A 13,016-nucleotide genomic window follows, 5' to 3' on the forward strand; every position below is an offset into this window, starting at 1 on the left:
AATGGCTTTAATTGTGCTCCTCGATTTTGGGATCTAATAAATTGACCGATTCCGTGAAATCTTTTTCTTTTTTTAATTATTTTTTCAACACTCCCCCTCAAGTTGAGTAGTGGGGTCTCCGATACTCAACTTGCTTAGACAATGGCCGAAGATTCTCCCATTAACTGATCTTCTGAAAGAACAAACGGGAGTTCTATAATTCATGTTTGAAGCTTCTCACTAATAAAGTAATTGTCGACTTCTACATGTTTTGTTCGATCATGTTGGACTGGATTTTCTGAGATTTGAATTGCAGCTTCATTGTCACACATAGTTCTACTTCTATCTTTCGGGGGAAAACCGATTTCTGTTAAGAGCTTCCGAACCCATAAGACTTCTGTTAAACCGCGTGTTATTCCTCTGAATTCAGCTTCTGCACTTGAGAAAGAAACTACCTTCTGTTTTTTACTTCTCTAAGTTACCATGTTCCCGCCAACTAATGTGAAATATCCTGATGTAGACCTTCGATTCCCTTTATCTCCTGCTCAGTCAGCATCTGTATATACCTGAATATCTAAATGCCCGTTTGGTTTGAATAGAACCCCATGACTAGTTGTCCTCTTGAGATACCTGATGATTCTTAACACAGCTTCCATGTGAGCAACATGAGGTTGGTGCATGAATTGACTAACAACCCCAACATCGTAAGCTATATCAGGTTGAGTGTGTGCGAGATATATTAACTTTCCCACCAAAAGTTGGTATCTTTCTTTATTTGCCAATTCCGCTTCAGGTTCCATGTGCAATATGTGGTTCACTATCATGGGGGTTTCTATTGGTTTGCAGTCCATCATACCTGTCTCTGCTAGAAGATCAAGTTTATACTTGTGTTGACTGATAAAGATCCCTTGTTTAGATCTTAATACTTCAATTCTCAGAAAATACTTTAATCTTCCCAGGTCTTTCATTTCGAATTCTGCAAATAGATTCCTTTTTAGTTGTTCCATTTCTTCCTTGTCATTTTCTGTAATAATCAAGTCATCAACATATACAGTTAGACATGTTACAAGATTGTTTCTTCTTTTTAGGAACAATGTATGGTTTGCGTTACTTTGTTTAAAACCATAATTTTTCATTGCGAGGGTAAACCTTCCAAACCATGCCCTAGGAGATTGCTTTAACCGATATATAGATTTTTTTAACCGACAAAACTTCTTGATTTTTATTTTCCCTTGGGAATCCGGGAGGGCGGGAGGAGCCTCCATGTATATTTCATCTTTAATTCTCCATGAAGAAAAGCATTCTTTACGTCAAACTGGTGAAGTGGTCATCCTTTATTGGTGGGAATAGAGAAAAGAACTCTAATTGTGTCAATCCTGGCAACTGGCGAGAAGGTCTCGGAATAGTCAATTTCATATGTTTGAGTGTAAGCTTTAGCTACCAGTCGGGCTTTATATCTTTCAATACTTCCATCCGGTTTATGTTTAACAGAAAAAACCCACCGACATCCTACATGTTTTTTTTTCACGTGGGAGGGCACACATCTCCCATGTGACCTTCTTCTTCAAAGTCTCCATTTTGGTTTCCATCGCCTCTCTCCAGTTTTTTGAATTCAAAGCATCGTCAACAGTAGCCGGAGTTTCTTTAGATCATAGAGAAGTTAAAAAAGCTTTAGCTTCGTTAGATAAGTTTCCTTTAGCAATATTTTCAATTGGATACTTGGATTTCCGAGCATCTTTTTCTAGGGAGTATCGTTTTGGTGGGACACCTCTATTTTCTCTTGGTGGCGGTACATCTTTTTTTATTGTACTTTCTTATATTTCTTCATCTGCTCTAGAGGCTTCTTCTTCTGAACTTTGGCTAACAGATTCTTGAACTTCAACCTGTTCTGTCATCATCTCACTTTCCTCATGGTTAGGAATAAAAGGAGTTTTGGGTTTGATTTCCTTGGTTGGTAATCTATTGATAAGGTATGAGGCAGTAGCAAGAGCCTCGGGCCAAAAAGATGTGGGCACACCGGATTCGATCATAAGAGCCAGAGTCATTTCTAAAAATAACCGGTTATTTTGTTCAGAGACACCATTTTGTTCAGAGTGTCTTGGGAAGTGGTTTGGTGAATCATTCCCTTGGTTTCAAAAAATTGCTTCATGGAGGCATTAACAAATTCACCTCCATTATCGGATCGTAAGATTTGGATATTAGTTTTATATTGGGTTTGTATCATGGTATGAAACATGACAAATTTTCCAAAAACTTCTGACTTGATTTTTAAGAAATATATATACCAACGTCATGCGGGTACAATCATCCACAAAAAGTAAAAAAAAAAACGAAAATTTTGCCCTTCATTAACTTTAGCTAGACCCCAAACATCAGAATGAATCAAATGAAAAGGTATATCAACTCCGGTATTATTTGGTTTAAACATTTGTCTATGGCTTTTGGCCAAAACACAGGTTTCACATGTTGACATACTATTGGAAAATTTAGGAAACAAATATGTAAATAACCGGTAGAAGGGTGCCCCAATCTTCTATGCCATAGCCATGCTTCTCTATCCGTTGTTCCATGAGCAAGCAATACAGTACCATTTGAAGTCACCTCATCCACATAATACAACCCTTGTCGTTCAGTGTCACGCCCAATGATCATCCCAGTCCTGATGTCCTGTAAGATACAAAAAGTATGGTGCATTAAGACGGTACAATTGAGCTCCTTTGTTACATGGCTAACAGACAATAGTTTATGTGACAGGGTGGAATATAAAGGCAGTTGGATAATTTAATTGTCGGAGATATTTCAACCGCCCCTCCCTTTTTTACCATCATGACACCCCCCCTGTCACACCCGGCCCTGAGCGGCGGAAACAGCCGGGCGCGCGCGAGTGGGGATTGATACTTAAGCACGGGCCATTGCAAACATTCAAGATAAGATTTTCATTGCGCATGAAATGTTTAATACAAATACATTACATTGTTTAAAAATTACATAAAATCATCCAAGTATAAAAACTGTTGAAGATTTCCACGCCATATCCCCTTGCGCGGCGAGAACAACCACGCGCATCGAAGGGATAGAACTAAAATCTTCCAAAAAGCTAGTTTTAGATGTCCAGCGTGAGGTGCTCTAAGTGTGACTCCATGCGCTACCTAGTTATCTCCTGAAAGACACGTAAAACATTTGAATCAGTATAAACTGAGTGAGTTCACAAGTTTTAGTAACTTGATAAATCGTATCGCGTCATAGTCTTGGCGAAAATCATATTAAAACACATTTCTGATTTCATGTCTAAACATATGCTTGATACACCGTATGAAAACATAGATCTGACAACATGTTTCTGTTAAGACCGTTCCGCGGGTTACGCGCGAACGTTTCTGGAAAACGTACTCGTCTATGCAAAGTGGCGCTGCCACTACGAGCTAAAATAGTGTAATACCGTCCCGCGGGTTGCGCGTGGACATTTCTGAAAAGCCGTGCTTGTCCATGCAAAGTGGGGCTGCCACTACGAGCGAATAATACTGTAATACCGTCCCGCGGGTTACGCGTGGACGTTGTGCCGGAAAACAAGGCGCTCGTCTGCGTAAGAGGAGCGACCTCTACGAGCGGGCTCAATCCCATAGTACTGCCCCATGACCATACTAGGCACTCGTCCATGCAAAGAGGTGCGACCCCTACGAGTGGGTGGATCAAACCAGCAGTCCCTACCCTTAGAGTTCCAATGGTAAAGTGATCACTTACTCGAGTTCTGGCGCACATACATCGTAAACCATAGATAACCGTTTGCATTGCTCATCATGAAACATAATTTAAACACAATCATTTACATAACTTGTAAGTATACCATGATAAATCGTAATTTAAGCACGTGTCCCTCGCCCCGAAAACAGTTTAAAAACAGTGAAAATAGTGAAAATAGGGGCTGTGAGACTCACCTGTGGTTCTTGTTAAGGGATTAATCGAGATTCGGGTTTTCTTGGTGTTGGCCTTTGAATTGAAGGTCTAGAATACGATTAAATAACAAGAAGTATATATATTAAGATCAAGAAATAGGAGAATATAAGGGTTGGAAAGTAGATCTCAAGGTTATAATCTCGGCTTACCTAGTAACAGGATCGGAAATGAAAACAACTGATGCTTGGGAGATGATTAGTGCAAGTTTGCAGTTCTTAAGAGAGAAGTTTGAAGTGTGTTTGGGTGATAATTTGGGTTACATATTTATAGGCAAACTCAAGGGAACACAATCCCTTGCTTTAGGGAATTGTAATCTTTTCATATCTAGGTGTAATGATGATAAAGTATGGAAATTATTATTATTTATTTAAAAGTGGAGGAGTGGATAAAAGATCTTGATTTGATTTGGACAGGACATGCAGGTCTGGGGTTGGTGAGAATAGGGTGGCTGACAGTTGACTTTTCGTGTTACAGTGTGCTTTTTCAGGTACTTTTGTCAGTGTACAGTAAAAAGTGGAAAATCTCTGAAACACGCTACTGTTTCCTTTTGGGCGGGAGTAATCTCCTTACATCTGGAGAATAGACTAAGTGTTCTGCGCGTATCACTTTGTGCGCATAGCTTTCTGCGTGAAGGACATTTCTTTGCTGCGGGTAGGTGCGTAACCTTCTCGCAGTTAGGGACATTGAGTTTCATTTGTAGATTCTCCAGGTGGTCTTGGTATTTCAACATAGTGATCAGTCATGTTGAAGTCAATTCCATCTTGGAGCTTCAGACAAACTAGCTCTCAATGTTCCCGCCATGCGGGGAGGTTAGTTCCCTTCCGCACGCGCATAAACGATTTAGGATGCACCCGCCTTAGCATCATGCGAGATGGTCAACCCAATAGACAACATTAAGGACACATAAAACCAATACACTCGCGCATGGCGCATATAACATATGCCCACGCAGGTTCTTAACATGGCGCGCTCGCGCAGGGCGCACATAACGTGCCCGCGCTGACTCTAACATAGCGCGCTCGCGCAGGGCGAACATAACAATTGCCCGCGCTGATTCTATCATAGCGCGCTCGCGCAGGGCGAACATAACAATTGCCCGCGCTGATTCTAATATAGCGCGCTCGCGCAGGGCGAACATAACAATTGCCTGCGCTGATTCTAATATAGCGCGCATAATATTTACAATCACCTAATTATTAGGTTGATTACTTAGTTTATAGGATTGGGAAATTACCGGGTGTCACATTTTCCCCCTGTTAAGAGAATTTCGTCCCGAAATTTAGGAGACGTTGCTGGCAGAAGCCATGCTCTGAAAGAGGTGTGGGTATTTCATGCGCATCTGGTCTTCTCTTTCCCAAGTGAATTCAGGCCCACGCCTCGAGTTCCATTGAACCTTTACTAACTTGATTCTGCTTCTGCGTAACTTTTGTTCTTTCCAATCGGTTACTGCTATAGGTTCTTCTACGAAGTGCAGTTGTTTGTCGATGTGAATCTCTTCCAACGGCAAAATCAACGTTTCGTCAGATAAGCACTTTTTGAGGTTGGATATATGGAACGTATCATGAACTCCACCGAGTTCGGCGGGTAAACGGAGTTTATAAGCAACCGGACCGATCCTTTCCAGGATCTCAAATGGTCCAATGTAGCGCGTATTCAACTTTCCTCGCTTGCCGAAACGGGGGACTCCTTTCCATGGAGAGACTTTCAAAAGTACTCTATCCCCTACTTGAAACTCCAACGGTTTCCTTCGCACATCTGCGTAGCTCTTCTGTCTGTCGCGCGCTGTCTTAAGACGATCCCGTATCTGAAAAATCTTGTCTGTTGTTTCTTGGATCAATTCTGGACCAGTCATTTGCTTGTCACCCACTTCAGCCCAGCACAGTGGGGATCTACACTTGCGCCCATACAAAGCTTCAAACGGCGCAGCCTTGAGGCTTGTGTGATAACTGTTGTTGTAAGAAAATTCGACCAATGGGAGATGAGTATCCCAGCTACCTCCGAAATCGATTGCGCACGCGCGCAGTATATCTTCCAATGTCTGGATTGTTCGCTCGCTTTGTCCATCTGTTTGGGGATGATATGCCGTACTCATGTCAAGACGAGTACCTAAAGCCCCTTGTAACGATCTCCAAAATCTTGAGGTGAACCGACTATCTCTATCAGAAATGATGGACACCGGGACTCCATGTTTTGAAACTACTTCTCGAATATACAATCGGGCTAACTTTTCCATCTTATCGGTTTCCTTGATCGGCAGGAAGTGTGCTGATTTAGTTAGCCGATCTACAATAACCCAGATCGTGTCGTAACCCCCAGGTGTCCTTGGCAGTTTGGTGATGAAGTCCATAGAGATTTGTTCCCACTTCCACATGGGAATTTCTGGCTGTTGAAGCAACCCTGATGGTTTCTGGTATTCAGCCTTTACCTTCGAACACGTCAGGCACTTACTGACATACGTCGCGATGGCGCCTTTAAGATTGGGCCACCAATACAGCGTTTTAACATCTTGGTACATCTTGTCTGCGCCAGGATGTACGGAATACCGCGTCTTGTGAGCTTCGTTTAATACTTGCTCGCGCAATCCTCCCTTGAGAGGGACCCATATGCGGTTAGCAAAATATCGAGTGTCGTTTTCCTTGATCTCCAAATTCTTAATCATACCCCCAAGGGATTCGTTTTTAACAAACTCTGGTTTCAAGGCTTCTTGCTGAGCGTCTCGGATGCGGGTAGAGAGATCTGCGTGAATGGTCAATCTTAGAGCCTTGACCCGTAGCGTTTTTATTCGCTCCTTCCTACTTAGCGCGTCCGCTACCACATTCGCCTTTCCAGGGTGATACTTTATTTCACAATCATAATCATTCAACAGCTCCACCCATCTTCGTTGCCTCATGTTTAAATCCTTTTGATCGAATATATGTTGAAGGCTCTTGTGATCCGTAAAGATTATACACTTTGTACCATAGAGGTAATGGCGCCAAATTTTTAGCGCGAAGACAACCGCTCCAAGTTCCAGATCATGAGTTGTGTAGTTCTTTTCATTGGTCTTGAGTTGGCGCGAGGCATACGCTATGACTTTGTCTCGCTGCATAAGGACACATCCGAGTCCCTGATGTGAAGCGTCGCAGTAAACGACGATGTCATCCGTCCCCTCGGGCAGAGACAAAATTGGCGCACTACATAACTTCTGTTTTAACATTTGAAATGCTGCTTCCTGATTTTCGCCCCAAACAAACTTCTTGTCTTTCTGAGTTAGCGCGGTCAGTGGTAGAGCTATCTTGGAGAAGTTCTCAATGAAGCGTCGATAGTAGCCAGCTAGTCCTAGGAATTGCCTCACCTCAGTTGGGGTTTTTGGCGCTTCCCAGTTTTCGATGGCCTTGACTTTGGAAGGATCAACGTGTATTCCTTTCTCGTTTATAACGTGACCGAGAAAGTGAACTTCTCTAAGCCAAAACTCACACTTGGAAAACTTCGCATACAACTTTTCTTTCCTCAACAATTCCAAAATCAATCTCAGGTGTTGCTCATGCTCGGCCTTGGTCCGAGAGTAAATCAGAATATCATCTATAAACACAATCACAAACTTGTCCAAGTATGGTTTGCACACGCGGTTCATCAGATCCATGAACACAGCCTGCGCATTAGTTAGCCCGAAAGGCATCACTAAGAACTCATAATGGCCGTATCTAGTTCGGAAGGCTGTTTTCGGCACATCTTCCTCATGGACCCTAAGTTGGTGGTATCCTGACCGTAGATCTATCTTCGAATAATAACTGGATCCCTGCAACTGGTCAAATAAGTCGTCAATCCTCGGTAAGGGGTACCGATTCTTGACTGTCAGCTTGTTCAGCTCCCTATAGTCAATACACATTCTGAACGAACCATCCTTCTTCTTAACAAACAGTACTGGAGCTCCCCAAGGTGAGAAGCTTGGGCGTATGAAACCCTTATCCAATAGTTCCTGTAGCTGATTGGATAGCTCTTGCATCTCAGATGGAGCTAATCGATAAGGCGCTCGAGCTACTGGCGCAGCTCCTGGGACTAAATCAATACGAAATTCGACTTGTCGCGGCGGCGGTAATCCGGGCAAATCTTCAGGAAAAACTTCTGGAAATTCGCGCACTACTGGTAAGTCTTCAATTCTTCGCTCATCTCCTTTCTTTTCTACGACATGCGCCATGAAGGCGTAGCACCCTTTCCTTAGGCACTTGCGTGCCTTTAGGCACGAAATCAGTTTCGTCGCAACTCCCCTTCTTTCCCCTTGAATTACCAAGGTTTCTCCGTTCAACAGTGGGATCCGAACCTGCTTCTCATGGCAAATAACCTCTGCGTGGTTCTCGACTAACCAATCCATACCTACCACAATGTCAAAACTTCCCAAGTCTATTGGCAACAAGTTAATATTGAACCCGTGACCTCCCATGACTATTACACATTGTTCAGTTCTTTCGTTCGCGCATAACTGCCTACCATTGGCTAGTTCTATAGTATAAGGCGTGTCTAGCCTACTGCTTGCTAGGCCTAGGGAGTTTTTAAACTCAGCGGATATAAAACTTAGGTCAGCGCCAGTATCAAATAAAACAGATGCAAAATGGCCGTTAAGCAAAAACGTACCAGTTACCACATTCGGCTCTTCTTTAGCTTCGCCCGCGCCGATCACAAAAGCTCTCCCGCGAGCTTGGTTTCCCTTTTGCGGGCAATCCCGACTAAAATGCCCTGGCTTCCCGCATGCGTAGCAGTTGTCGCTCGCTCCAGCTTCTCTGATACGGCAATTCATCGCCTTGTGCCCTGGTCTGCCACATTTGGCGCATTCGATTCTTGCGCATTCACCCTCGTGGTGATACTTGCATTTGCTGCACCATGGGCGAGGCCCGCTGTATCCTTTCCTTGATGGCTCCGCGGCTTGGATCGCGTAAACCCTTGCGCTCTCCTGCTTCTTGAACGGTGTCTGCTTGGAGTCTGACCCTCGGTGGTGAGAGTTCCATTTCCTCTTGGAGTCAGAGGTTCGCTGCTCGTTTCCGCGCGTTGTCAACATACCCGCACGGACCGTATCCCTTGTAAGGGTGATGGCCCGCGCTACCGCCTCATCAAAGGTTGGAGGCGCTGCGGCGTTGAGCGGAACCCTAACAACAGGAGGTAACCCAAAGATATATCTCTCGATCTTCTTTTCCTCCGTGTTTGCCATGTCTGGCACCAACTGGCAAAGCTCGTTGAACCGGTTGTTGTAGGCGTCGATATCCGTTCCTACCATGGTGTGGTTCCAGAATTCCTGCTGCAGACTCTGGATTTCTGCGCGAGAGCAGAACTTTCTCATCATCATTTCCTTCAGTTCTTCCCAGGTCTTGTGAAGAGCAACTTCTCGCCCCAAAGTCTTCACTTGAAGCTTCCACCAAGACGAAGCTGCTTCTTGGAACATGCAGGTCGCGTAAAGGACCTTCTGGTTCTCACTACAACCGCTAATGGAGAGAACTGTCTCCATCTTGTCAATCCAGTTGTAGAGCCCAATGGCCCCTTCGGTACCCTTGAATGGCCAAGGCCTACAGGCCATAAATGTCTTATAGGAGCACCCTTTGTCCAAGGCTCCTGATTCGGGTTCTGGGGTCTCGTTCTGACGACCCTGACTTGATTCGGCCTTGCTGGCCTCATGTGTCGCGATCGCCTGCGCGATTATTTCCGCGAGTTCCTCGGGTGTCATGGTGATTCCCTTGGCTCTAGTTGGAGGCATTCTCGCTTTAAAAGAGAATGAAAATATATTAAACTTAGCGCATGTACTCTGAGCACATAATGTTCTTTATCTTTATTCACTAGACACTGTGCGACCCGTGTTCCTAAGTGTGTGTATAGTTTCTTTTGAAAATATTTTCTTTGAAAAAAAATATTTCATGCGATTCCCCAAGGGTTATAGTCTAGGTTAAAACTTCTTTTCCTAGTTCGCTATAACCAGTGCTCTGATACCAATCTGTCACACCCGGCCCTGAGCGGCGGAAACAGCCGGGCGCGCGCGAGTGGGGATTGATACTTAAGCACGGGCCATTGCAAACATTCAAGATAAGATTTTCATTGCGCATGAAATGTTTAATACAAATACATTACATTGTTTAAAAATTACATAAAATCATCCAAGTATAAAAACTGTTGAAGATTTCCACGCCATATCCCCTTGCGCGGCGAGAACAACCACGCGCATCGAAGGGATAGAACTAAAATCTTCCAAAAAGCTAGTTTTAGATGTCCAGCGTGAGGTGCTCTAAGTGTGACTCCATGCGCTACCTAGTTATCTCCTGAAAGACACGTAAAACATTTGAATCAGTATAAACTGAGTGAGTTCACAAGTTTTAGTAACTTGATAAATCGTATCGCGTCATAGTCTTGGCGAAAATCATATTAAAACACATTTCTGATTTCATGTCTAAACATATGCTTGATACACCGTATGAAAACATAGATCTGACAACATGTTTCTGTTAAGACCGTTCCGCGGGTTACGCGCGAACGTTTCTGGAAAACGTACTCGTCTATGCAAAGTGGCGCTGCCACTACGAGCTAAAATAGTGTAATACCGTCCCGCGGGTTGCGCGTGGACATTTCTGAAAAGCCGTGCTCGTCCATGCAAAGTGGGGCTGCCACTACGAGCGAATAATACTGTAATACCGTCCCGCGGGTTACGCGTGGACGTTGTGCCGGAAAACAAGGCGCTCGTCTGCGTAAGAGGAGCGACCTCTACGAGCGGGCTCAATCCCATAGTACTGCCCCATGACCATACTAGGCACTCGTCCATGCAAAGAGGTGCGACCCCTACGAGTGGGTGGATCAAACCAGCAGTCCCTACCCTTAGAGTTCCAATGGTAAAGTGATCACTTACTCGAGTTCTGGCGCACATACATCGTAAACCATAGATAACCGTTTGCATTGCTCATCATGAAACATAATTTAAACAATCATTTACATAACTTGTAAGTATACCATGATAAATCGTAATTTAAGCACGTGTCCCTCGCCCCGAAAACAGTTTAAAAACAGTGAAAATAGTGAAAATAGGGGCTGTGAGACTCACCTGTGGTTCTTGTTAAGGGATTAATCGAGATTCGGGTTTTCTTGGTGTTGGCCTTTGAATTGAAGGTCTAGAATACGATTAAATAACAAGAAGTATATATATTAAGATCAAGAAATAGGAGAATATAAGGGTTGGAAAGTAGATCTCAAGGTTATAATCTCGGCTTACCTAGTAACAGGATCGGAAATGAAAACAACGGATGCTTGGGAGATGATTAGTGCAAGTTTGCAGTTCTTAAGAGAGAAGTTTGAAGTGTGTTTGGGTGATAATTTGGGTTACATATTTATAGGCAAACTCAAGGGAACACAATCCCTTGCTTTAGGGAATTGTAATCTTTTCATATCTAGGTGTAATGATGATAAAGTATGGAAATTATTATTATTTATTTAAAAGTGGAGGAGTGGATAAAAGATCTTGATTTGATTTGGACAGGACATGCAGGTCTGGGGTTGGTGAGAATAGGGTGGCTGACAGTTGACTTTTCGTGTTACAGTGTGCTTTTTCAGGTACTTTTGTCAGTGTACAGTAAAAAGTGGAAAATCTCTGAAACACGCTACTGTTTCCTTTTGGGCGGGAGTAATCTCCTTACATCTGGAGAATAGACTAAGTGTTCTGCGCGTATCACTTTATGCGCATAGCTTTCTGCGTGAAGGACATTTCTTTGCTGCGGGTAGGTGCGTAACCTTCTCGCAGTTAGGGACATTGAGTTTCATTTGTAGATTCTCCAGGTGGTCTTGGTATTTCAACATAGTGATCAGTCATGTTGAAGTCAATTCCATCTTGGAGCTTCAGACAAACTAGCTCTCAATGTTCCCGCCATGCGGGGAGGTTAGTTCCCTTCCGCACGCGCATAAACGATTTAGGATGCACCCGCCTTAGCATCATGCGAGACGGTCAACCCAATAGACAACATTAAGGACACATAAAACCAATACACTCGCGCATGGCGCATATAACATATGCCCACGCAGGTTCTTAACATGGCGCGCTCGCGCAGGGCGCACATAACGTGCCCGCGCTGACTCTAACATAGCGCGCTCGCGCAGGGCGAACATAACAATTGCCCGCGCTGATTCTATCATAGCGCGCTCGCGCAGGGCGAACATAACAATTGCCCGCGCTGATTCTAATATAGCGCGCTCGCGCAGGGCGAACATAACAATTGCCCGCGCTGATTCTAATATAGCGCGCATAATATTTACAATCACCTAATTATTAGGTTGATTACTTAGTTTATAGGATTGGGAAATTACCGGGTGTCACACCCCCCCCCCCCCGGTTTTCGGTTTGAATATGACTTTTTTTTGCTTTATGGGCTGAGACAATGTTGGATATATCAAATGTCATTGTGTCGGTGGCCCCACAGTCAAAGATCCAACGATTATCTTGTTCTTGACAATTTTGAGGCATATTGACTTTTCCAATACTAAAGGGTTCTTTTTGTAATACTGCACCATCACTTTCCTCACCCATTTTTGACTCCACGTATGCCGCAATTTCTCAAATCCATTCTCTATATTTATCTTTGATTTTTCAGTACCATTGTCGAAGGTGGTTGTCGCTTTTCCCGCTTGAGTTCCAGTATGCGTATTCGATTTTTTGTGGCCGTCATTCCACCAATCGGGATAACCGACCATGAAGGACTGGTCTTTGGTGTGCTTGGACATCCCGCAATGAATGCACTTTAATTTTGATTTAACAAATCTGGATGACGATAATATTCCGGTGAGGTCTGACCGGTGTTGCCCCTTTGTAGTTAACCCTAGACCATCGGTCTCAATTGTTCTGTTGGCAACGAGTCCAGCCGCCACACCAGTTCGGGGATTTTCATAGGTGGTTCCAAGAATTCCTTGGTGAGCCATTTCCTTCCTGACCGCCGCGTAGGCCCCCTCAACAGAGGGAAGTCGGTCACACCGGAGAATTTCCCTTTTTATCGGATGAAACTGTTGGTTAAGAGAGTTTAGAAATTGAAATAGTTTTTGTTCTGACCTGACTTTATTGTACGTTGCTATGTCTACGGTACAAGTCATGG

Source organism: Bidens hawaiensis, unplaced genomic scaffold (genome assembly GCF_021521415.1).
Source record: "Bidens hawaiensis isolate Kalapana, Puna unplaced genomic scaffold, B.hawaiensis_p1.1 tig00025968_1, whole genome shotgun sequence".
Lineage (NCBI taxonomy): Eukaryota > Viridiplantae > Streptophyta > Magnoliopsida > Asterales > Asteraceae > Bidens > Bidens hawaiensis.